The following is a 26,491-nucleotide window of genomic DNA, read 5'->3' on the forward strand; positions in this document are numbered from 1 at the left end:
CCATTTATAAACAACTGGCTGAGATGTCAGAAATTGAATTCAGAATTTGGATTGCAGACAAGATTAACAATGTGGAATTAGGAATTTGAGGAGAAATTCAAAAGTTGTCTCAAGAATTAAACGAATTTAAAGACAAAACCACCAAAGACTTAGACACATTGAACCCAGAATTTGCAGCCCTCAAAGATATGAAAAATACAGTAGAATCCCTCAGTAACAGAATGGACCAAGCAGAAGAAAGGATTTCTGACATCGAAGATAAAGCCTTTGAATGCTCCTAAACTCTCAAAGAGGAAGAGAAATGGAGAGCAAAAACAGATCATTCTCTCAGAGAGCTCTGGGATAATTCTAAGAAGGCAAATAGCCAAATCATAGGAGTTCCAGAAACAGATGAAGTGGCCTCGCTGGGCACAGAGGCCCTTCTGCATGAAATTATGAAAGAGAATTTTCCAGACATGCCTAGAGATTCTGAAATTCAGATAGCGGACAGCTTCAGAAACCCAGCACGACTCAACCCCAATAAGACATCGCCCAGGAATACCATAATTAACTTCACTAAAGTTAACATGAAGGATAAAATTCTCAAAGCTGCCAGAAGAAAGAAAACCATTACCTTCAAAGGGAAGAATATTAGAATGACTGCAGATCTCTCTGCTGAAACTTTTCAAGCCAGAAGAGGGTGGTCACAGACTTTTAATCTCCTAAAGCAAAATAACTTTCAACCCCGGATCTTGTATCCAGCTAAACTGAGTTTCATTTATGATGGAGAAATTAAATTCTTTAATGACATTCATATGTTGAAGAAATTTTCCATATCCAAACCAGCTCTTCAGGATATTCTCAGACCTATCCTCCATAATGACCAACCCAATCCTATACCACAAAAGTAAACTCACTCAGAAACTTCGGATCAAACTCCAATTTCCACACTGGCGAAAGGATTGAAAATGCCCACTGGACTTTTGAAAAACTCGATACACAAAACTTCACCAGACTAATCAATATTCTCCATTAAGGTGAACGGCTTAAAATGTCCTCTAAAGAGGCATAGGTTAGCTGTTTGGATACAAAAACTCAGGCCAGATATGTGTTGCATACAAGAGTCACATCTTAACTTAAAAGACAAATACAGACTCAGGGTGAAAGGATGGTCGTCCATATTTCAGGCAAATGGTAATCAGAAAAAAGCAGGTGTTGCAATTTTATTTGCAGATACAATAGGCTTTAAACCAACAAAAGTAAGGAAGAACAAGAATGGCCACTTCATATTTGTTAAGGGTAATACTCAATATGATGAGATCTCAATTATTAATATCTATGCACCCAACCAGAATGCATCTCAATTTATAAGAGAAACTCTAACAGACATGAGCAACTTGATTTCCTCCAGCTCCATAATAGTCAGAGATTTCAACACTCCTCTGGCAGTGTTGGATCAATCCTCCAACAAGAAGCTGAGCAAAGAAATCTTAGATTTAAACCTAACCATCCAACATTTGGATTTAGCAGACATCTACAGAACATTTCATCCCAACAAAACTGAATACACATACTTCTCATCAGCCCGTGGAACTTACTCCAAAATCGATCACATCTTAGGTCACAAGTCTAAACTCAGTAAATTTAAAGGAATAGAAATTATTCCATGCATCTTCTTAGACCACCATGGAACAAAACTTGAGCTGAGTAACAACAGGATCTGCATACGCATACAAAAACATGGAAGTTAAATAACGTTATCTTGAATGATAGCTAGGTCAGAGATGAGATTAAGAAAGAAATCGCCAACTTTTTGGAACAAAACAACAATGAAGACACGAACTATCAGAACCTCTGGGACACAGCAAAGGCAGTTGTAAGAGGGAATTTTATAGCACTGCAAGCCTTCCTCAAGAGAGGAAGTTAACAACTTAATGGGACATCTCAAGCAACTGGAAAAGGAAGACATTCCAACCCCAAACCCAGTAGAAGAAAAGAAATAACCAAAATTAGAGCAGAATTAAATGAAATTGAAAACAAAAGAATAATACAACAGATCAATAAATCAAAAAGCTGATTTTTCGAAAAGGTCGATAAAATAGATAAACCTTTGGCCAACCTAATCAGGAAAAAAAGAGTAAAATCTCTAATCTCATCAATCAGAAACAACAAAGATGAAATAACAACAGACTCCTCAGAAATCCAAAAAATCCTTAATGAATATTACAAGAAACTTTATTCTCAGAAATATGAAAAACTGAAGGAAATTGACCAATACTTGGAAGCACGTCACCTTCCAAGACTTAGCCAGAATCAACTGAAAATGTTGAACAGGCCGATATCAAGTACGGAAATAGCATCAACCATACAAAACCTCCCTAAAAAGAAAAGCCCAGGACCAGATGGTTTCACATCTGAATTCTACCAAACCTTTAAAGAGGAATTAGTACCTATATTACTCAACCTGTTCCAAAATGTAGAAAAAGAAGGAAGACTACCCAACACGTTCTATGAAGTAAACATCACCCTGATCCCCAAACCAGGAAAAGACCCAACAAGAAAACAAAATTATAGACCGATATCACTAATGAATATAGATACAAAAATATTCAACAAGATCCTAACAAACAGAATCCAGCAACACATCAAATAAATTATACATTCTGACCAAGTTGGTTTTATCCCAGGGTCTCAAGGCTGGTTCAATAAAAGTAAATCTACAAATGTAATCCAGCACATAAACAAATTAAAAAAAAAACCATATGATTCTCTCAATCGATGCAGAAAAAGCTTTTGATAATATCCATCATCCCTTCATGATCAGAACACTTAAGAAAATTGGTATAGAAGGGACATTTCTTAAACTGATAGAGACCATCTACAGCAAACCCACAGTCAATATCATATTGAATGGAGTTAAATTGGAATCATTTCCACTCAGATCAGGAACCAGAGAAGGCTGCCCAATATCTCCATTGCTTTTTAACATTGTAATGGAAGTTTTAGCCACTGCAATTAGGGAACAAAAGGCGATCAAGGGTATCCATATACGGTCAGAAGAGATCAAATTTTTGCTCTCCGCAGATGATATGATAGTATATCTGGAAAACACTAGGGACTCTACTACGAAACTTTTAGAAGTGATCAAGGAATACAGCAGCATCTCAGGTTACAAAATCAACATTCATAAATCGGTAGCCTTTATATATACCAACAACAGTCAAGTTGAAAAAACAGTTAAGGACTCTATCCCATTCACAATAGTGTGAAAGAAGATGAAATATTTGGGAATTTATCTAACAAAGGACGTGAAGGATCTCTATAAAGAGAACTAAGAAACTCTAAGAAAAGAAATAGCTGAAAATATTAACAAATGGAAAAACATACCATGCTCATGGCTGGGAAGTATCAACATTGTTAAAATGTCTATACTACCCAAAGCAATATATAATTTCAATGCAATCCCTATTAAAGCTCCTCTGTCATACTTTAAAGATCTTGAAAAAACAATACTTCATTTTATATGGAATCAGAAAAAAAACTTCGAATAGCCAAGATATTACTCAGAAATAAAAACAAAACAGGAGGAATCAGGCTACCAGACCTCAGACTTTACTGCAAATCGATAGTGATCAAAACAGCATGGTACTGGCACAAAAACGGAGAAGTAGATGTCTGGAACAGAATAGAGAACCAAGAGATGAATCCAGCTACTTACCATTATTTGATCTTTGACAAGCCAATTAAAAACATTCAGTGGGAAAAAGATTCCCTATTTAACAAATGGTGCTGGGTGAACTGGCTGGCAACCTGTAGAAGACTGAAACTGGACCCACACCTTTCACCATTAACTAAGATAGACTCTCACTGGATCAAAGATTTAAACTTAAGACATGAAACTATAAAAATACTAGAAGAGAGTGCAGGGAAAACCATTGAAGAAATCAGGCTGGGCGAGTATTTTATGAGGAGGATCCCCCGGGCAATTGAAGCAGCTTCAAAAATACACTTCTGGGACTTCATCAAACTAAAAGCTTCTGCACAGCCAAGAACACAGTAAGGAAATCAAGCAGACAGCCCTCAGAATGGGAGAAGATATTTGCAGGTTATGTCTCCGACAAAGGTTTAATAACCAGAATCCACAGAGAACTCAAACGCATTAGCAAGAATAGAACAAGGGATCCCATCGCAGGCTGGGCAAGGGATTTGAAGAGAAACTTCTCTGAAGAAGACAGGCATGCGGCCTTCAGACATATGAAAAAATGCTCATCATCTTTAATCATCAGAGAAATGCAAATCAAAACTACTTTGAGATACCATCTAACTCCAGTGAGACTAGCCTATATCACAAAATCCCAAGACCAGAGATGTTGGCGCAGATGTGGAGAAAAGGGAAAACTTTTGCACTGCTGGTGGGAATGCAAATTAATACATTCCTTTTGGAAAGAGATTTGGAGAACACTTAGAGATCTAAAAATAGATCTGCCATTCAATCCTGTAATCCCTCTACTGGGTATATACCCAGGAGACCAAAAAGCACATCATAACAAAGATATTTGTACCAGAATGTTTATTGCAGCTCAATTCATAATTGCTAAGTCATGGAAGAAGCCCAAGTGCCCATCGATCCATAAATGGATTAATAAATTGTGGTACATGTACACCATGGAATATTATGCAGCCTTAAAGAAAGATGGAGACTTTACCTCTTTCACGTTTACATGGATGGAGCTGGAACTTATTCTTCTTAGTAAAGTATCTCAAGAATGGAAGAGAAAGTACCCAATGTACTCAGCCCTACTATGAAACTAATTTAGGGTTTTCATATGAAAGCTATAACCCAGTTACAACCTAAGAATAGGGGGAAGGGGGAAAGGGAGGGGAGGGAGGCGGGAAGGTGGGTAGAGGGAAGGGGATTGGTGGGATTACACCAGCGGTGCATCTTACAAGGGTATATGTGAAACTTGGTAAACGGTCTGTAAAGCTAGTGAATGATGCTCCATGATCATATCAATGTACACAGCTATGATTTAATAAAAATATAAATAAATAAATAAAATAAAAAATAAAAAAATACTTTAATTTTGAAGCATTGATATTCTGAGGGATACCTTCAACACTGGTAGCAAGGCATGAAAACATCTGTGATTTCTGTTGGTTACAGGACTGCTAAAGTCACAGGCACTGCTAATACTATAGAGATTTGTGGCCTACATTGAAGATGGAAAGAATGGTTATGTTTCAACAACATTTTAATGATAAAAATAAAGATGAGATTTTTTTCTTGAAAAAGAAATTTGGATTGGAGACAAGATTAATAGAATGGAGGAAAATTTGGAAATAGAAATTCAAGGAGCAATTCAAAAGTTGGAATTAGAAATTCAAGGAGAAATTCAAAAGTTGTCTCAAGAATTCAATGAATTTAAAGACAAGGGGCAGTGCCTGTGGCTCAAGGAGTGGGGCACCAGCCCCATATACCAGGAGTGAAGGGTTCAAGCCCAGCCCTGGCCAAAACTGCAAAAAAAACCCCACCGAATTTAAAGACAAAACTACCAAAGATTTTGACAAACTGAAGAAAGAATTTGCAGTCCTCAAAGATCTGAAAAATACAGTAGAATCCCTCAGTAACAGAATGGAGCAAGCAGAAGAAAGGATTTCTGACATTGAAGACAAAGCTTTTGAACGCTCCCAAACTCTCAGAGAGAAAGAGAAATGGAGAGCAAAAATGGATCATTCTCTCAGAGAGCTCTGGGATACCTGGAAGAAGGCTAATATCCGCCTCCTTGGAATCCCTGAAAGCGAAGAAGTGGCTTCACAAGGCACAGAGGCCCTTCTCCATGAAATAATGAAAGAGAATTTTCCAGACATGCCAAGAGATTCTGAAATTCAGATAGCAGACAGTTTCAGAACCCCAGCACAACTCAACCCAAATAAGATATTCCCTAGGCATAACATAATTAACTTCACTAAAGTTAATATGAAGGAGAAAATTCTGAAAGAAGCCAGGCGTAAGAAATCCATTTCCTACAAAGGGAAGAATATCAGAATGACTGCAGATGCCTCTGCTGAAACTTTTCAAGCTAGAAAAGGGTGGTCATCAACTTTTAATCTCCTAAAGCAAAATGACTTTCAACCCCAGATCCTGTATCCAGCTAAACTGAGTTTCATTTATGATGGAGAAATTAAATACCTTAATGACATTCTTATATTGAAGAAATTTGCCGTAGCCAAACCAGCTCTTCAGGATATTCTCAGACCTATCCTCCATAATGACCAGCCCATCCTCTACCACAAAAGTAAACTCACTCAGAAACTTTGATCAAACTCCAACTTCCACAGTGGTGAAAGGATTAAAAATGTCCACTGGACTTTTAAAAAACTCGATACCCAAAATTTTACCAGACTTATCAATATTCTCCATTAATGAAAATGGTTTAAACTGTCCTCTAAAGAGGCACAGGTTGGCTGGCTGGATACGAAAACTCCGGCCAGGTATTTGCTGCATACAAGAATCACATCTTACCTTAAAAAATAAATATAGACCCAGGGTGAAAGGATGGTCATCCATATTTCAGGCAAATGGTGATCAGAAAAAAGCAGATGTTGCAATTCTATTTGCAGACACAATAGGCTTTAAACCAACAAAAGTAAGGAAGGATAAGAATGGTCACTTCATATTTGTTAAGGGTAATACTCAATATGATGAGATTTCAATTATTTATATCTATGCACCCAACCAGAATGCACCTCAATTTATAAGAGAAACTCTAACAGACATGAAAAATTTGATTTCCTCCAGTTGAGGATTTCAATACTCCTTTGGCAGTGTTGGCTTGATACTCCAATAATAAGCTGAGCAAGGAAATTTTAGATTTAAACCAAACCATCTAACATTTGGATTTAGCAGACATCTACACAACATTTCATCCCAACAAAACTGAATATACATACTTCTCATCAGTCCACGGAACATACTCCAAAATCCGTCACATCTTAGGTCACACATCTAACCTCAGTAAATTTAGAAGAATAGAAATTATTCCTTGCATCTTCTTGGACTACCATGGAATAAAAGTTGAAGTCAGTAACAACAAGAATCTGCATACTCATACAAAAACATGGAAGTTAAATAACCTTATGCTGAATGATAGCTGGGTTAGAGATAAGATTAACAAGGAAATTGCCAAATTTTTGGAACAAAACGACAATGAAGACATGAATTATCAGAACCTCAGGGATATCGCAAAGGCAGTCCTAAGAGGGATTTTATCGCACTGCAACCCTGCCTCCCTCAACAGAACGTAAAAAGAGGAACAACTTCATGGGACATCTCAAGTAACTGGAAAAGGAAGAACATTCCAACCCCAAACCCAGTAGAAGAAAAGAAATAACCAAAATTGAGCAGAATTAAATGAAATTGAAAACAAAAGAATTATACAACAGATCAATAAATCAAAAAGTTGGTTATTTGAAAAGGTCAATAAAATAGATAAACCTTTGCCTAACCTAACCAGGAAAAAAACAGAGTAAATCTCTAATTTCATCAATCAGAAATGACAAAGATGAAATAACAGACTCCTCAGAAATTCCAAACATCCTTAATGAATGTTACAAGAAACTTTATTCTCAGAAATATGAAAATCTGAAGGAAATTGACCAATACTTGGAAGTGTGCCACCTTTTAAGACTAGCCAGAATCAAGTGGAAATGTTGAACAGGCCTATATCAAGTTCTGAAATAGCATCAACCATACAAAATCTCCCTAAAAAGAAAAGTCTGGGACCATTTGGATTCACGTCAAAATTCTACCAAACCTTTAAAGAGGAACTAGTACCTATATTACTCAACCTGTTCCAAAATATAGGAAAAGAAGGAAGTCTACCCAACACGTTCTATGAAGCAAACCTCACCCTGATCCCCAAACCAGGAAAAGACCCAACAAGAAAAGAAAATTATAGACCAATATCACTAATGAATATAGATGCAAAAATATTCAACAAGATCCTAACAAACAGAATCCAGCAACACATCAAACAAATTATACATCATGACCAAGTTGGTTTTTCCCAGGGTCTCAAGGCTGGTTCAATACATGTAAATCTATAAATATAATTCAGCACATAAACAAATTAAAAAAAAAACATATGATTCTCTCAACTGATGCAGAAAAAGCCTTTGATAATATCCAGCATCCCTTCATAATCAGAACACTTAAGAAAATTGGTACACAAGGGACATTTCTTAAACTGATAGAGGCCATCTACAGCAAACCCACAGCCAATATTGTACTGAATGGAGTTAAATATAAATCATTTCCACCCAGATCAGGAACCAGACAAGGCTTCCCATTGTCTCCACTGTTCTTTAACATTGTACTGGAAGGTTTAGCCATTGCAATTAGGGAAGAAAAGGAGATCAAGGGTATGCATATAGGGTCAGAAGAGATCAAACTTTCACTCTTCGCAGACGATATGATTGTATATCTTGAAAACACCAGGGATTCTACTACAAAATTCCTAGAAGTGATCAAGGAATACAGCAGCGTCTCAGGTTACAAAATCAACCTTCATAAATCAGTAGCCTTTATATATACCAACAATAATCAAGCTGAAAAAACAGTTAAGGACTCTATTCCGTTCACAGTAGTGCCAAAGAAGATGAAATATTTGGGAGTTTATCTAGCAAAGGATATGAAAGATCTCTATAAGGAGAACTATGAAACTCTAACAAAAGAAATAGCTGAAAATATTAACAAATGGAAAAACATACCATGCTCGTGGCTGGGAAGAATCAACATTGTTAAAATGTTCATACTACCCAAAGCAATATACAATTTTAATGCAATCCCTATTAAAGCTCCTCTGTCATACTTTAAAGATCTTGAAAAAATTATACTTCGTTTTATATGGAATCAGAAAAAACCTCAAATAGCCAAGACATTACTCAGAAATAAAAACAAAGCAGGAGGAATCACGCTACCAGACCTCAGACTATACTATAAATCAATAGTGATCAAAACAGCATGGTACTGGCACAAAAACAGAGAAGGAGATGTATGGAACAGAATAGAGAACCAAGAGATTAACCCAGCTACTTACTGTTATCTTATCTTTGACAAGCCAATTAAAAACATTCAGTGGGGAAGATTCCCTATTTAACAAATGGTGCTGGGTGAACTGGCTGGCAACCTGTAGAAGACTGAAACTGGACCCACACCTTTCACCATTAACTAAGATAGACTCTCACTGGATTAAAGATTTAAACTTAAGACATGAAACTATAAAAATACTAGAAGAGAGTTCAGGGAAACCCCTTGAAGAAATAGGTCTGGGTGAGTATTTCATAAGGTGGACCCCCCAGGCAATTGAAGCAGCTTCAAAAATACACTACTGGAACCTGATCAAACTAAAAAGCTTCTGCACAGCCAAGAACACAGTAAGTAAAGCAAGCAGACAGCCCTCAGAATGGGAGAAGATATTTGTAGGTTATGTCTCCAACAAAGGTTTAATAACCAGAATCCACAGAGACCTCAGATGTATAAGCAAGAAAAGAACAAGTGATCCCATCTCAGGCTGGGCAAGGGACATGAAGAGAAATTTCTCTGATTAAGACAGGGGCGTGGCCTACAGACATATGAAAAAATGCTCATCATCCTTAATTATTAGAGAAATTCAAATCAAAACTACTTTGAGATATCATTTAACTCCAGTAATATTAGTCCATATCACAAAATCCCAAAACCGGAGATGTTGGCGTGGATGTGGAGGAAAGGGAACACTTTCACACTGCTCATGGGAATGCAAATTAATACATTCCCTTTGGAAAGATGTTTGGAGAACACTTAGAGATCTAAAAATATACCAGCCATTAAATCCTATAATTCTTCTACTAGGTATATACCCAGAAGACCAAAAATCACATTGTAACAAAGATATTTGTACCAGAATGTTCACTGCAGCCCAATTCATAATTGCTAAGTCATGGAAAAAGCTCAAGTGCCCATCAATCCACAAATGGATTAACTTGTGGTATGGGTGGCGCCTGTGGCTCAGTGAGTAGGGCGCCGGCCCCATATGCCGAGGGTGGCGGGTTCAAACCCAGCCCCGGCCAAACTGCAACCAAAAAATAGCCGGGCGTTGTGGCGGGCGCCTGTAGTCCCAGCTGCTCCGGAGGCTGAGGCAAGAGAATCGCGTAAGCCCAAGAGTTAGAGGTTGCTGTGAGCCGTGTGACGCCACGGCACTCTACCAGAGGGCGGTACAGTGAGACTCTGTCTCTACAAAAAATAAAAATAAAAATAACTTGTGGTATATGTACAACATGGAATATTATGCAGCCTTAAAGAAAGATGGAGACTTTGCCTCTTTCATGTTTACATGGATGGAGCTGGAACATATTCTTCTTAGTAAAGTATCTCAAGAATGGAAGAAAAAGTATCCAATGTACTCAGTCCTACTATGAAACTTATTTATGGCTTTCATATGAAAGCTATAACCCAGTTATAATCTAAGAATGTGGGGAAGGGAGAAAAGGAGTGGAGGGAGGGGGGAGAATGGACAGAGGGAGGGTGATTGGTGGGATTACACCTATGGTGCATCTTACAAAGGTACATGTGAAACTTAGTAAATGTAGAATATAAATGTCTTAACACAGTAACTAAGAAAACACCAAGAAGGCTATGTTAACCAGTTTGATGAAAATATGTCAAATGGTCTATAAAACCAGTGTATGGTGCCCCATGATCATATTAAAGTACACAGCTATGATTTTATAAAAAAATAAATAAATAAATAAAAGAAGGCACCTGCCCACAAATGTTTATCACAGCAGAATTCACAATTGCAAAGATACATCAATTGTATTATCACATGTTCTCACTCATATGTGGAAGCTAAAAAATTGATCTCATGGTGGTAAATACAAGGATGATAGAAACCTGACGGGAATGTGTGAGTGGGGCAGAGGATGAAGAGAGGTTGCTTAATGGGTACACACATCCAATCAGATAGAGGAAATAATTACTAATGTTTGATAGCAGAATAGAATGAGTATAGTTAAAAACAGCATATTGCATGTTTCAAAATAGCTTTAAGAGTGGACTGAAAATGTTCCCAACACATAGAAATGATAAACACTCGTAGTCATGGATATCTTAAATACCTTGCCCTTATCATTACACATTCTGTGCATATAACAAAATATCACATGTATCCCATCAAATATCACATATCAATAAAAAGCACCATCCTTGTCCACCGTGCCATCTCTTGCTCAGCTTTCCTGTATTCTTGCTCAGACAAGATGTCTTCCCCTAGATCTGGAGATAGCTACTGGCAGCCTCCATCTTCATCTGTTTTGCAGCTGGAAATCCTAGTGTAAGGAGAGAGCCCCTTTATGGACAAAGGTCCTGAGGGAGGAAAACTCTATTGTTCTAGCTTGGGACTTGTGGACTAAATAGTGTGACTGTGGGGATGAAACAATCTAATTGAACAACTCAAGTAACTTAGTCAGTGTCAAAAGGGAGCCCCTTTATGGACAAAGATCTTGAGGGGGGAAGACTCTATTGGTCTACCTTGGGACTTATGAACCAAATTCAATGGCTGTGGGGATCAAACAGCCTAACTGACCAACTCAGATAACTCAGAATGCTGAGTCCTAGCCCACTGTTAGGGCTACAGGGTGGATTTGTTCTACCTGAATCATGTGGAATAAGAATGAGGGAAGGCTTCTCCCTAATAGATAGTAGCATACGGTGGGAATATGCATAATGCACATTGGTGGCCTGCTTCTATCCCCTCAAACCTCATTGTTCAATGCAAGCATGAGTGTTTACTGCAAGCATTTGGGATTTCCTACCTAAGGACTCTATCTGGCTTCAGAGCAAGATGGTCAGTGTTACCAGGGAGATAGAGTCTGCAGGCACAGCTTTTAACCAATGACAAATGGATTTGGGGGACAAATATCCAACTGCCTCACTCCTCAAGAGCAATTACTCTAGAGGAGGCAAGATGGCCAACTGAAACCAGCTTTCTGCAGAGGCTCCCATCCAGAAGGAGAGTTAAAGGACAGAAGTTTATCAAGTAAGCTGATGGTTAGGCGCTGAGATGAGAGAAGACTGAAGAGCGAACATCACCCCTGCTGAGGTGAGCTGTGATCCCAAAGAAACAAACAATAGGTACAAAACCCATCATAAAACGGACAGGAGTCCCCTCCCCCATGAGGATAGCTTGCAGTTTACAAATAAGTGAGCACAGTTCAGATCTCTTCTTTTTCGATTCCATAGGAGAGAACCACTAAAAACCAGACCTCCTTCCCCAGAGAGGACCCACTAGTGCACCTTGGCACTCTCCTGCCAGGCATAAAACTGAATATATACTCTACCCATAATTCTGAACTCCCAGCACTGCCTTCCACTCTCACCCTGAGGTCTGGAAGCCTGTCCTCTGAATAGTCCAACTCCTGGGCATTTTCTTGAGAGATATGAACAAGGCATGGGCTGTTACAAGTTGTGCTGAATCAGCGGCATGGGTGTAAAGCAGGGATTGTGGTGTGAGGGACCCATAAATGAGAGGGAGAAATGGTGCCCTGTGGCACAGCACAATAGCAATGCAGTGTAGTGGTGAAGGCAGCAGCAACAGCGACAAAAGGACTCACTCACATCCCTGGTGATATTTTGGAGAAACCCTCCCATCTCTCTTAGCAACCAGAGGAAGCCAGTTCTCTACTCTGGTGGCAGCCATGGAAACACAGGCCCCATAAGCAGAGGGTATGCTTGAGGTGGTACCTGCCCAGGCAGGGCAGCAGGAATGGAGACTAGAATATGTGCGGGCAGAGGCAGCATACTCCCAGGGCAGGGCCGAGTCAGAATTGCTGTTTTTGTGAGCCCAAAATGCACCCGGCCCTCAGGGGAGCATAGCGGGAACAAAAGCAGGCATGGCAGCAACATCAGCTCAAAGATAGGCAGGAACTGAGAGCTCTTTGTGAGCTCTAACCAAACCCACCCCAACACAGAGTGCAGCAGAGACAGAGACACCAGCTCCATGAGAAAGAATTGGCACAGTGGCAACAGCACAGGATGGGGCTGAGTTGCTGTTTCTGTGCCCTCAAACAGCGCCTGGTCTACAGTGGAATACAGCTGGGACGGAAACGCAAATTCCATGAGAATATAAGTGGCAGCAACATCAATCTAGGGTGGGGCTAGAATTCAGTGAAACTCTGCAGCTTCCATTAAGCACCTGAGGTAATCAGGCTTCAACTTCCCCTGTCAGCTAGTGGCAGAGAGCAGCAGCCTGGCCGAGGAGACATACATCTCCCTGTGACTCAGGCAGGTACAAACCCCTGGCGCATCTGCTTATTGGAGAACACTGGGCCATAGTCCTGTGGGCTTACCAGTGATTGGGTGTGACAGAGGTGCAAGGTGGGGAAGAAGGCCTCAACCTCCCTGGACTAATTAATTTGCTGGGCAGGCCCTTCTGACTCCTCAGAGCACCGGAAGAAGCCACACTCAAGCTGCCAACAGATCCCTGCTATCTGGTTGTTAGAGACCTTTTGAACTCTCCCACTTGAGACTTGGTGCTGACTGGGACAATTGATTTGGAACTCTTGACCTGGGCCAATCACCTGAGGACCATCCAAGATGGTAGTGTAGTGGGAGAGTTTGATGTTCCTTTTCCAGTTGTTGCCTAGTTGCTTATATTTCTCCACAGCTGATACTTCAACCCAGAGTTACTGATTCACTAGGATTGGACAGAGAGCAGCTAAATACAAGACAGAGCCACCTAGGCCCACCACACCAAGCAGGTCCCCAGTGTCTCAGGCTGTAGTACTGTACAGGTCCTTTGCAAAGCTGTAAGGGAAAGCTATAGTCACCAGTCCCAGCTCTTGGGCAAAGGGCTAGTTAATCACTACTCTAAAAGCCCTCAATCTAATTCACCTCATCCGCTCATCTAGCCAAATGGTGAAAAATAATCATGGGGAAGGATCAGTGGAAAAACTCTAGCAACATGAATAATCAGAGTAGATCAACTCCCCAAAGGAACAACAAGGTGGACACACCAGAAGATCCCATTCATAAACAAATAGCTGAGATGTCAGAAATTGAGTTTAGAATTTAGATGGTAAATAAGATTAACAGAATGGAAGCAAAGTTGGAATTAGAAATTCTAGGAATAATTCAGAAGTTGCCTTAAGAATTCAATGAATTCAAAGACAAATCACCAAAGATTTTAACACATTGAGAAAAGAATTTGCAGCCCTCCAAGATATGAGAAATACAGTAGAATCCCTCAGTAACACAATGGAGCAGGCAGAAGAAAGGATTTCTGACATTGAACAAGAAAAGAAAATTATAGACCAATATCTCTAATGAATATTGATGCAAAAATATTCAATAAGACCCTACAGATTCTTTGAACAGAATCCAACAACACATCAAACAAATTATACACCAAGACCAAGTGGGTTTTATCCCAGAGTCTCAAGACTGGTTCAATATGCATAAATCTATAAATATAAACCATCACATCAACAGAATAAAAAACAAAGACCATATGATTCTCTCAATTGATGCAGAAAAAGCTTTTTGACAAGATCCAGCATTCTTTCATGATCAGAATACTTAAGAAAATAGGTATAGAAGGGACATTTCTTAAACTGATGGAGGCCATCTACAGCAAACCCTCAGCCAATATCATATTGGATGGAGTTATATTGAAATCATTTCCACTCAGATCAAGGCAAGGAACATTGTCTCTACTGCTTTTTAACATTGTAATGGAAGTCTTAGCCATCACAATCAGGCAAGAAAAGGCAATCAAGGGTATCCATATAGGGTCAGAGGAGATCAAACTTTCACTCTTCACAGATGATATGATGATATATCTAGAAAACTCCTTGGATTCAACTGCAAAACTCTTAAGAGGTGATCAAGGAATACAGCAGTGTCTCAGGCTACAAAATCAATACTCAAAAATCTGTAGCCTTTATATATACCAATAATAGTCAAGCTGAAAAAACAGTTAAGGACTCTATTCCATTCACAGAAGGGCCAAAGAAGATGAAATATTTGGGAGTTTACCTAACAAAGGATGTGAAAGATCTCTATAAAGAGAACTACGAAACTCTAACAAAAGAAATAGCGGAAGATGTTAACAAATGGAAAAACATACCATGCTCATGGCTGGGAACATTGTTGAAATGTCCATACTACCCAAAGCAATATACAATTCTAATGCAATCCCTATTAAAGCACCACTGTCATACTTTAAAGACCTCAAAAAAATAATACTTCATTTTATATGGAATCAGAAAAAACTTCGAATAGCCAAGACGTTACTCAGAAATAAAAACAAAGCAGGAGGAATCACACTACCAGACCTCAGACTATACTATAAATTGACAGTGATCAAAACAGCATGGTACTGGCACAAAAACAGATAGATGGATGCATGAAACAGACTAGAAAACCAAGAGATGAACCCAGCTACCTACCATCATTTGACCTTCAATAAGCCCATCAAAAACTTTCAGTGGGGAAAAGACTCCCTATTTAACAAACGGTGCTGGGTGAACTGGCTGGCAACCTGTAGAAGACTGAAACTGGACCCACATCTTTCACCATTGACAAAGATAGACTCTCACTGGATAAAATATTTAAACTTAAGACATGAAACTATAAAAGTACTAGAAGAGAGTGCAGGGAAATCGTTTGAAGAAATTGGCCTGGGAGAATATTTTATGAGGAAGACCCCCACCCCGGGCAATTGAAGCAACACCAAAAATACATCACTGGGAACCAAAAAGCTTCTGCACAGCCAAGAACACAGTATGTAAAGCAAGCAGACAGCCCTCAGAATGGGAGAAGATATTTGCAGGTTATGTCTCCGACAAATGTTTAATAACCAGAATCCACAGAGAACTCAAATGTATTAGCAAGAAAAGAACAAATGATCCCATCTCAGTGTGGACAAGGGACTTGAAGAGAAACTTCTCAGAAGAAGACAGGCACATGGCCTACAGATACATAAAAAATGCTCATCATCCTTAATTATCAAAAATAAGAGAAATGCAAATCAAAACCACTTTGAGATATCATCTAACTTTAGTAAGATTAGCCCACATCACAAAATCGCAAAACCAGAGATGTTGGCATGGATGTGGAGAAAAGGGAACACTTCTACACTGCTAGTGGGATTGCAAACTTGTATGTTCCTTTTGGAAAGATGTTTGGAGATCACTTAGGGATCTAAAAATATACCTGCCATTCGATCCTTCAATTTCTCTACTAGGTATATATCCAGAAGACCAAAAATCACATTATAACAAAGATATTTGCACCAGAATGTTTATTGTAGCCCAATTCATAATTGCTAAGTCATGGAAGAAATTCAAGTGCCCATCAACCCATGAATGGATTAATAAATTGTAGTATATGTTCACCATGGAATATTATGCAGCCTTAAAAAAGATGGAGACTTTCCCTCTTTCATGTCTACATGAATGGAGCTAGAACATATTCTTCTTAGCAAAGTATCTCAAGAATGGAAGAAAAAGTATCCAATGTACTCAGCCCTACTTTGAAACCCATTTATAAATACCCACACTTTCATATGAATTCTATAACCCAACTATAGCCCAAGATGAAGGGGAAAGGAGGGGGGAGGGGAGGGGAAAGGGGAGGATGAGTGAAGGAAGGGTAATCGGTGGGACCACACCTAGGTGCATTTTACAAGGGTACATGTTAAATCTACTAAGTGTAGAATATAAATGTCTTAACACAATAACTAAGAAAATGCGATGAAGGCTATGTTAACCAGTTTGATGAAAGTATTTCAAATTGTATACAAAACCAGCATATTATACCCCACAATTGCATTAATGTACACAGCTATGACTTAATTAAAAAAAAAAAAGCAATTACTCTGAAGCATATTCTGTGCCCTTTCACAGTGGGGGTGATCCCAGTGAAGGGACCAATAAGATTCAGACACAGGTGTCTATAGAAGTAGCCTACTTTTCAACTCAAGTTTTCTGCATGATTCCTCATTGTCCCACTTCAGTTTCCTGGAAACACACCTCCCAAATAACTTCTGTACATTCCAATCTCTGTCTGAGGGTCTGGTTCTGGAAAACTCGCTTTAGGACATATACAGCATGGACATAAAGTTTGTGTGCAATTTACTATGTTAAACTATTTTAAATTGTACATGAACTTTATATCCACTCTGTGTATTGTGATTAGTAAATTCAGACCATCTGTCCATTTCATGTGAAGAAAATTTGTAGGGGCAGTTTGGGTATTGTCCTTTGTTTTCTTCACAACACTCAGTATAAACATCAGGACACATATTTGGTGCTTTAAAAAGTATTTGTCTGATAGTCCATTTATATTTATTTATCCAGGAAAATATATAAAGGTATATGTGAGCATATTACTTTTCTAGGGCTGCCATAACAAAGTACCACAGAGTGGGTGGCTTAAATAACAGAAATTTTTTTATCTCACAGTTCTAGAGGCTAGAAGTCAGGGTACAAGGAGGCAGCAGGGTTGATTTCTTCTCCTCTCCCTAGGCTTGTAGATGGCCATCTTCAAACTGTGTTTTCATATTGTCTTTTGTTGTGTATCTATGTCCTAAATCTTTTTATAGAAACACCAGTCATATTGTATTAGAAGCCACCCTAATGACCTCATTTTAACTTAACTACCTTTTTGTAGGCCCTATTTCCAAATGTGGTTATATTCCGGGGTGCTGGGGGTTAGGCCTTCAACATATCGACTTGGGGGAGTTACAATTTAATCTGTAACACAGTGTGTCATATTTGCCCTGAGAAGCAAAATGCCTTATGGATAGATGATTTTTATGCCCTCCTCCTCTCCATAGGTCAGTAAAACATGGAGTACAGAATAGTATCCTTTCTTTAAACATCAAGGTTCAGCATTACTAAGTAGGCCAAGACTCCTCTTCCAAAAGAACTAAAAGGAAGAGATATTGTAAACAAGGAAGAATCAAAAACTGTAACAAGAAGAAATCTGTGAGCCTTCTGAGTAATATGGCCAGTTCCTGACACATAGTACTACCATGGTACCAACAATGAAAGGCATTCTGATTTGATTTTGAGTCACCACAAGAAATATCAGCCTTCTGCTCCGGTGGTCTTCACCTCCTTACCACTGGAAATTTGACATGATCTCAAGCTTGCATTTCACATTCATTCCTCCATGACTTCAAAGAGGACACTGGAGCTGGTGGACATTGCTAGGCTCCCTTCACACTGTAGATGAATAGGGAAAATTATGATTGTCTCTGAATGACTGCAGAGTGTGATGATAGCATGATTTATAGCATGATGTGACTATTATTAAGTGTTAATTTATGAATACACTGAGAAGGATGTTCTCTTATGCCACATCATAAGCCAGTGTTATCTGAACATCTTGGTGATGTCATGACCCATGACTTCACAAAGTATTTCATTTAGGAGTTGAGCTGAATGTGAAGACATAAATGCCATGATTAAAGAGGCAATGAAATTTGCTTATTTCTGCCTAACAAATGACCCATCAGTTTCAGAGATCATCTTCACTCAACTCAGCACCTTTCTGTATTTTAACACAGCCAGGCCATCTTTTCTTACCATTGGAATTTCTGGCTCTTTTGGACTGCCTTCCTGCACATATTTCACGGCTCTGAAAGGCATAGTAAACTACAGATAGAGATTTCTTGGTCAAGAAGCCAAGTCAAGTTTGTTTGCTTTCTGGTGCGTGTCACAATAGAACTTTCTTTCTCTAGGCTCCTGATTTTCCAATCTGTGGCAATCTGGGATGTGTTTTCTCTTCCCCAGATGCACTTTCAATTTTAGTCTTTTTTCAATCAATTTCCAGATGTTGTTGTTTATTCATTTTATTTCCACCACATTTTATCCTTTCCTGAACTTCTACATAATTTCCCTCCATACCACTCTTCATCCCCTCACCCATCCTAATTAGGCAAATTCCTCAAACCTGCCTCAAATACACTAAATTTAGTTGGTGCTTGCATGTCCCAGCTGACTGTGCCCTGGCTCTGAAGACAAAAGAGATGATTGGTCTGCAGGAGGAGCCCTTTCAGAAGGAGCTCCCAGCTGACAGCCAGATGCTGTTGAGTTTGGGGCTGACTATTGTGTAAAGCTTCTATACGGAAAAAAAACAAAATGTTCACTGGGGCCCTGAAGTCCAAACCACAGTTTATCTCAAAAACTTTAAAAAAAAATAATCTCTTTGTGCAAATATCAAACCAGTGAACCAGAAATGTTTCTTAAATTGTTACTGAACAACATATTAATAAAAATTGTAATGAGGTCTTATCTTTCTGTAATAGTTCATGTGTTTGGTACTATTTGGAAATAAGCCCTTCCATATAAGCTAATTTCTTTAAACAATTGAAACTTGTCTTTAAGTCCTATGTTGTTTCAAATCTTGACCATTTTTGCATAAATCTTTCTAGAATACATTGCGTTTCAATGTGTGCTGATCATAATCTAATCTTTTCCTAACAATTATGGGCCAATGTTATGAAGATTCACAGCCATGTGGTGTATGAGATGTTAGTCTGCTGTCCCTGACATCCAGGTTTCCCAACCTTAGCATTACTGATATTTTAGGTTGGATAATCACTTGTTGTGAGAGCATGGCCTGGGCAATACAGGATGTTTTGCAGCATCCCTGGGCCCTACCAACGTGGTGCCAGTGGCGCCGTCCCCTCGGTAGTGACAAACAATAATGCTTTTAGGACAAGAATGTGTACCATTCTCAGCATGGTACTGGAGACCCTAGTCAATGCCACAGGAAAGCAAAAACAAAAGTCATAAAAGGTAGAGGATTAGAAAATAGGAAAACATAGTCTTTATTTGCAAATAATATGAATTTATATAAGAAAAATCCAAAATAATCTGAAAACTATTAGAATTAATAAAAGTGAATTAAAGTATTAAATTTGTAATGCTCAAGTCACATTTGACTTCTTCATCTTTTGTTATTGGCATATGTTGAATATTAAAATTTTAATACAGTTTTTTACTTAAAATGTGTATACATTTTTGGCATCCTCTATATATGTTATGGGTAAAACACAATTTTTAAAAGCAATATATTGCTAGGCATATCCCTAGCAACATCCCTAAGTAAGTACACATATCTTGGGGTTCATTTTGAAATTTTGATTAAAGGAGTAGAAATTTTTAAGTCAAAGATTCACAAAAATGGGAGGAATAGGAGAGGAAACTAGGAAATATTTAAAGCTAGAAAACCATTGGACAAAAGAAAAGTACTGATCTGAGAAAAATAAACCCTCACCTACCACTGGAGAAGGTCAATACCAACCTAGTTGACATCATGAAATCTCTGAGAAATTACGAAATAGTACAAAAATTACCACTGAAAACAAAGCAGGGAAATTGTGATAAAATATAGAAGGCTGGTTGACAGATTCAAAATAGGAAAAATCAAGTCAAATGTAAAAATTTAGGAATTAAAATTGTCTCCAAATTTTCATAAGCAACAATGGAATCAAGGAGACAATAGATAAATCCTTTTTAGAAGTAGTAAGAATGTTCACTTCCGCAGCACATATACTGAAATTGGAATGATACAGAGAAGATTAGCATGGCGCTAAGCAAGAACAAAACACAAATTCATGAAACATCCTGTACTTTTTCTCGAATTTCCCAAGCTGAAGCTGAAGAAGCTGGCCCTAGTTGCCCATGCCGTTGCCATGATGGTGTATGCTCTACTGGTATTGTTTTACTTCCTCATCATAAGGAATAATTTATGATGTTGTTGAACCTCCAAGTGTTGGCTCTATGACAGACAAACATGGGCATCAGAGGCCAGTAGCTTTCTTGGGCTGCAGAGTAAATGGACAATATGTTATGGAAGGACTTGGATCCAGCTTCCTGTTTATAGTGAGAGGTTTAGGTTTCATAATCCTGGACTGATCCAATGCATCAAATATTCCAAAATGCAATAGATTTCTTCTTCTATTCATTCTATTTGTCTGTGTCCTATTGAGTTTTTTCACGACTAGAGTACTCATGAGAGTTAAACTGCCAGTCTGTCTGATGCCCTTTGAGAAGAAAACAATGGATACTGGATTTGCTCCTGTTAATGAAGTTTTTTTTATTAATATTAGATCATAGCTGTGTACATTAATGCGATCATGGAGCACTATGCACTGGTTTTATAAACAGTTCAACACATTTTCATCACGCTGGTTAACACAGCATTCCTGGCATTATCTTAGTTATTGTATTAAGACAATCATATTCTGCATTCACTAAGTTTCACTGTACCCTTGTAAGAAGCACCACAGGTGTAATCCCACCAATCACCCTCCCTCTGCCTAACCTACTCCCTCCTTAGGTTATAACTGGGTTATAGCTTTCCTATGAAAGCCATAAATTAGTTTCATAGTAAGGCTGAGTACATGAAGTTTTAAAGGCTGTACCAGTCCTCTAATATGAAATGTGGAAAGAATGAAGAGCTGCAGTAAAGGAACTATCTAGTGAAGTGTGTTCAAGCTTTGATTAGAATTTCTTCTTCGTATCAAAGACAAGTTTATCACAGTATTTTTTCCTGCAGACCTATACCGATGTACTAATGATGTTAAGTGGACTTTTTCTTCTTAGCTTTTCATTTCTTAAATTATACTCCCTATCTATAACTATAATGTTGAATGCAACTATTTTTTATAACCCCATTATCATTTTTTTGGAGATAACATTTCTGATTTGCAAAATCAATATAAAATCAAGAAGCAGGATTCCATAGCTGAGAACTCTGGACAGCAGATCAGCTTTACCTATGGTGCTTTGCCTTTGAACAGAGTGTGTGATAGTACTTTGTTTCAGAAATGCCTGTGACTACTTCCTACACAATAAGATGTATGAAAGGAGCATAAAATAATAATTTTTATAATTAAAAATAAATATGCTCTACTGGTGGTGTATTACTTTCTCGCCACAAGGAATAATTTATGATTGTGTAAAAAAAGATTTACAACCTAGACATATATATCCAAAGAGACTATCGATCAAGTGTGAGGGTAGAAGAAAGAGTATTTTAGACATACAAGAACTCTTAAATTTATCTCCTGCAAATGTTTTCTCTAGAAGTTATCGAGACTATATTCCACCAAACTGAAGGAGTAAACTAAGAAAGAAAATATTGGCAAAAGGAAATCCAGAGCCTGAGGGGTTCCTAAACTTACAGTGACAGTGATCCTGGAATGACCTTTCTTTAGCAGTAATAGACAGCAGTGTGCTCATATGGGAATCCATAAAAAGCTTAAGAGAAATTTTTTCAGAATAGTGAAATTGATAGATTACCCAATATGGCTAAATATATGAAGACATCAGTAGGCAATGTTTGGAGTTGGTTATGTTATGCCTAGAAAACTAAGCCTTTCTCTTGCAAAAAAGAAAAGTATTAAGTCCACGGAACACTAGTAGTGGTAATAGATTACTTCATTGCATTTTTAAACTCATAATAACAAAACAATGAACACTGCTCTAAACAAAATAAATATAAATTATACTGAGAAAACATGCTGAGGAAAGTGCATGCATATATATTTGCCATGGGGGAGAAAAGGTAATTAATCAATGCCTTAACCACCATTTCATTCAAAATAAAAATTGAATAGACCATGCCTAAACTGAGGATCAAGAAGTAGTAATACAGTATGCTATATAAAAATTAAATAAAACAAATAGCCATAAAAAATTAATTTCCTAGGAGTAAAGGGAATGTGTACAGGAGGCAGAATACTGCTATTATTTTCCTAAAACAACTTTTGTAGACTTATTTGATTCTTTATACTACATAGATATATTTTGACAGAAATGTTTTTCAAAAAGTAGAAGTGTTTGAAAAAGTCATGTGCAGATACAAAGTATAAGACACAGATATAAATTAGAAAGCCTAAAAATTAAATACATAATTATGTTTTTCCATTTTTTAAATTTATTTTTATTTCAGAATATTAGGGGGTATATCATGATTTATTTACATATTTTGTTTTTGTACAAATTGAATCAAAATTATAAGTGCGCCCTTCACCCAGATAGTGTGCACTGTACCCAATAGGTGTGAATTTACATATCCCCAGCTTCCCTCATGATTTTCATTGAGGTTTATTTCCATTAATTAGTTCCAGTTTAGTGTTGAGTACATGTGTTTGTTTCTCCATTCTTGTGATGTTCCTCTTAGAAGAATCATTTCCAGCTCCATCCAGGTTGTCACAAAAGATACTAGATTGCTATTTCTTTTTATGGCTGAGTAATACTCCATGGTATGCATATATGACAATTTTTTAATCCATTCGTGTATTGGTGGCCACTTGGGTTGTTTTCATGTCTTTGTGATTGTGAACTGTGCTGCTATAAATATTCAAGTGTAAATGTACTTTTATAATATAACCTTTTCTCCTTTGGGTACATACCCAGCAGTGGGATTGCTGGCTTAAATGGAAAGTCTACTTTAAGTTCATTGAGGAATCTCCATACAACTTTCCACAGAGGCTACACTAGTTTACAGTCCCACCAACAATGAATAAGAGTTTCTTTCTCTCCACATCTGCTCTAGCATCTGTTGCTTTGGGACTTTTTAACATGAGCCATTCTCATTGGAGTTAGGTGATATCTCAGTGTGGTTTTTATTTGCATTTCCCTAATGACTAGAGGCATTGAGCACTTTTTCATGAGTTGTTTGCCCATTCATATATCTCCATTTAAAAAGTTCCTATTTATATCTTTTGCCCACTAATAGGTTTCTTGGGTTGTTTCATGCTGATTTGCTTGAGTTCTTTGTAGATTCTAGACATCACTTTTATCAGATATATAGCATGCACCTATTTTCTCCCATTCTGTGAGTTGTCTATATGCTCTTTTGATTGTGTCCTTGGCTGTGAAGAAGCTTTTTAATTTGATCAGGTCCCATTTATTTATTTTTGTTGTTGCTATGATTGCTTTGGGGGTCTTGTTCATGAATTCTTTGCCTAGCCTGATATCTATAAGAGTTTTTCCAACATTTTCTTCTAGAATTCTTACAGTTTTCTGCCTTAAGTTTAAGCTTTTTATCCATTATAAGTTGAACTCTATAAATGCCCACAGATATATAGACCACTGATTTTCAATGAAGGTACAAAGGCTATTGTGTGGAGAATAATATAGTTTTTTATGACAAATGATGGTGGAACAATGAAATATTCATATGCCAAAAAAATGAATTTTTGTTCTATATCCTGCACCATATACAAAAATTAAGTTACAATAGATCACAGAACTAAAGGTAAAAACTATAAGAAAAAAAGTCTACATGACTTTTTTATGTATGATACAAAAGGCACAATACATAAATAAGTTAAATAAATTAATACACTGAATTTCATCACAACTTTTAATTTCTACTCTCTGACAACATTAAGAGACTGAAAAAACAGGCCAGAAACTAAGAGAAAATATTAACAAAACAAAGAAGGTACTTCAATCCAGAAAATATAAAGAACTCCTAAAGTTCAATAAAAGAAAAATGAAAACCAAAAAAACAAGTAAAATATTCAAACAGAAAATTTACCAAAGAAGATATACAGATAACAATTAAGTATATTTAAAAATGCTGTACATCATTAGTCATTAGGAAAATGTAAATTAAAACTACAATAGCAGACCGGGCTTGGTGGTTCACGCCTGTAATCCTAGTACTCTGGGAGACCAGAGTGGGTGGATTTCCTGAGCTCACAGGTTCAAGACCAACCTGAGCCAGAGCGAGACCTCATCTCTAAAAATAGCCAGGCATTGTGCGGGACACCTGTAGTCCCAGCTACTTGGGAGGCTGAGGCAAGAGAATTGCTTGAGCCCAAGAGTTTGAGGTTGCTGTGAGCTACGATGCCAAAGCACTCTTCTGAGGGCAAGTGAGACTCTGTCTCAAAAAAAACAAACAACAACAAAAAAACCCAACTATAATAGCATATCACTATATATCTATTTAGAAGACTAAAATTAAAAAGATTGACTGTAGCAAGTGCTGGTGAGGACATGAATATGATACAACCACTTTGGAAAACAGTGTGGCATATTACTTAAGTAGATTAATATACATCTATCATATGATGTAGACATTTCACTTTTATCTATTTGTTCAAAAGAAATGGAGGCATATGTCTACAGAAACACTTGGAGAAAAATATTCATGGCAGTTGTAGTTTCAATGACCAAAAACTGGTAACAATCCCCAATGTTCAACAGGTTTATATATACACAAACTATGGTGTTACCATTACAATGAAATACCAAAACAATTACGCTGAGAAAAAGAATTTAGACCAAAAAAAGAGCACTTACAGTATAATTACATTTACATAAATTTCCAGAAAATTAAAGCTAATATAAAAATGGCAAAAAGCAGATCAGTTGTAGTCAGGTGACATAAAGTGGAGGAAGTAATTCCAAAGGAGGACAAGGAAACTTTTGAGGGTGATGAATATGTTCATTATACTGATTGTGGCAGGTGTATATGTAAGCCAAATGTATCAAATTATTCACTTTAAATATATATATATATTTCATATTAACTATGACACCAAAAAAAGCTGTTTTTAAAAATACTGATTTCAAAATACATTTGAAAAAGTCTTATTTCAAAATATATTTTCTTTAAAAAAATCTAGATGGATGGTATAATCCCCAATAGGACAAAGTTAAAGAGCTATCAAAGTGGAAATATGGCTGTAGCTGGGGAGTTCTGCCAGCACGCAGAAAAAAAAAGGGCGGAGTTAATTGAAAAAATACTTGGAGTAACTTGGAAATTAGATGCAGAATTATCATTTGTTTGCTAGTACTTTCAAATGAAAACACTATAGAAACTACTATAAGAGACACAGTAACTTAAACAAAAATGACAAAAATTACCTATCAGAACTTAAGATCAGCCTGAGTTTTCAAAGAGAAAGACATCAGACAACCCAGAATAAAACTGAAAATTCTAAAAATTACCAGAGAGACAGATAGATCCTCTAGAATGGCAAGAGAAACAGGTTTATAGCAGACATCTCAAAAGCAACATTGGTGACTATAAAACAAACAGGGCATCTTTGAAGATCAGAAGAGAAATAACTTTGAACATAACATTCTATATCCAAACTATCATCCAACAGTAATGAAAAAATAAAAATATAATTATCTATACAAGGTCTGAAATTAAGTTCATGAACTCATCCTGGGAAAAGTGCTACAACCTCAATGCTAAATATCACTCCAGTCACTTTGGAAGAACTCCCCTTAGGAAACTATGTACTGATGCCAGGGCCTAGTCCATCCTCTAACACAATTTTGGAACTCTTTTTCTGGAATGACAACCAGAGCTGTTGTTGTATGATGTCTGGCAATTAGGTTCATGAACTTGCCACCATATGCTTACCTTGGCAGCACTGTACAAACAACTCAGTAAGGTTTCATAACCTTGGTGTATCAGTGTGTCACAGCT

General features: G+C 37.5%; 1 non-coding gene across 1 annotated transcript; it reads left to right on the forward strand.

Annotated features, from left to right (window-relative positions):
• Positions 1-20,561: 20,561 nt before the first annotated feature.
• On the forward strand, positions 20,562-20,665 carry LOC128592684 (U6 spliceosomal RNA). Its single transcript, XR_008381973.1, has one exon. It is a non-coding gene; the product is annotated as a U6 spliceosomal RNA (small nuclear RNA).
• Positions 20,666-26,491: the final 5,826 nt, after the last annotated feature.

The sequence above is a fragment of the Nycticebus coucang genome, chromosome 1 (assembly GCF_027406575.1).
Source record: "Nycticebus coucang isolate mNycCou1 chromosome 1, mNycCou1.pri, whole genome shotgun sequence".
Taxonomy (NCBI): Eukaryota; Metazoa; Chordata; class Mammalia; order Primates; family Lorisidae; genus Nycticebus; species Nycticebus coucang.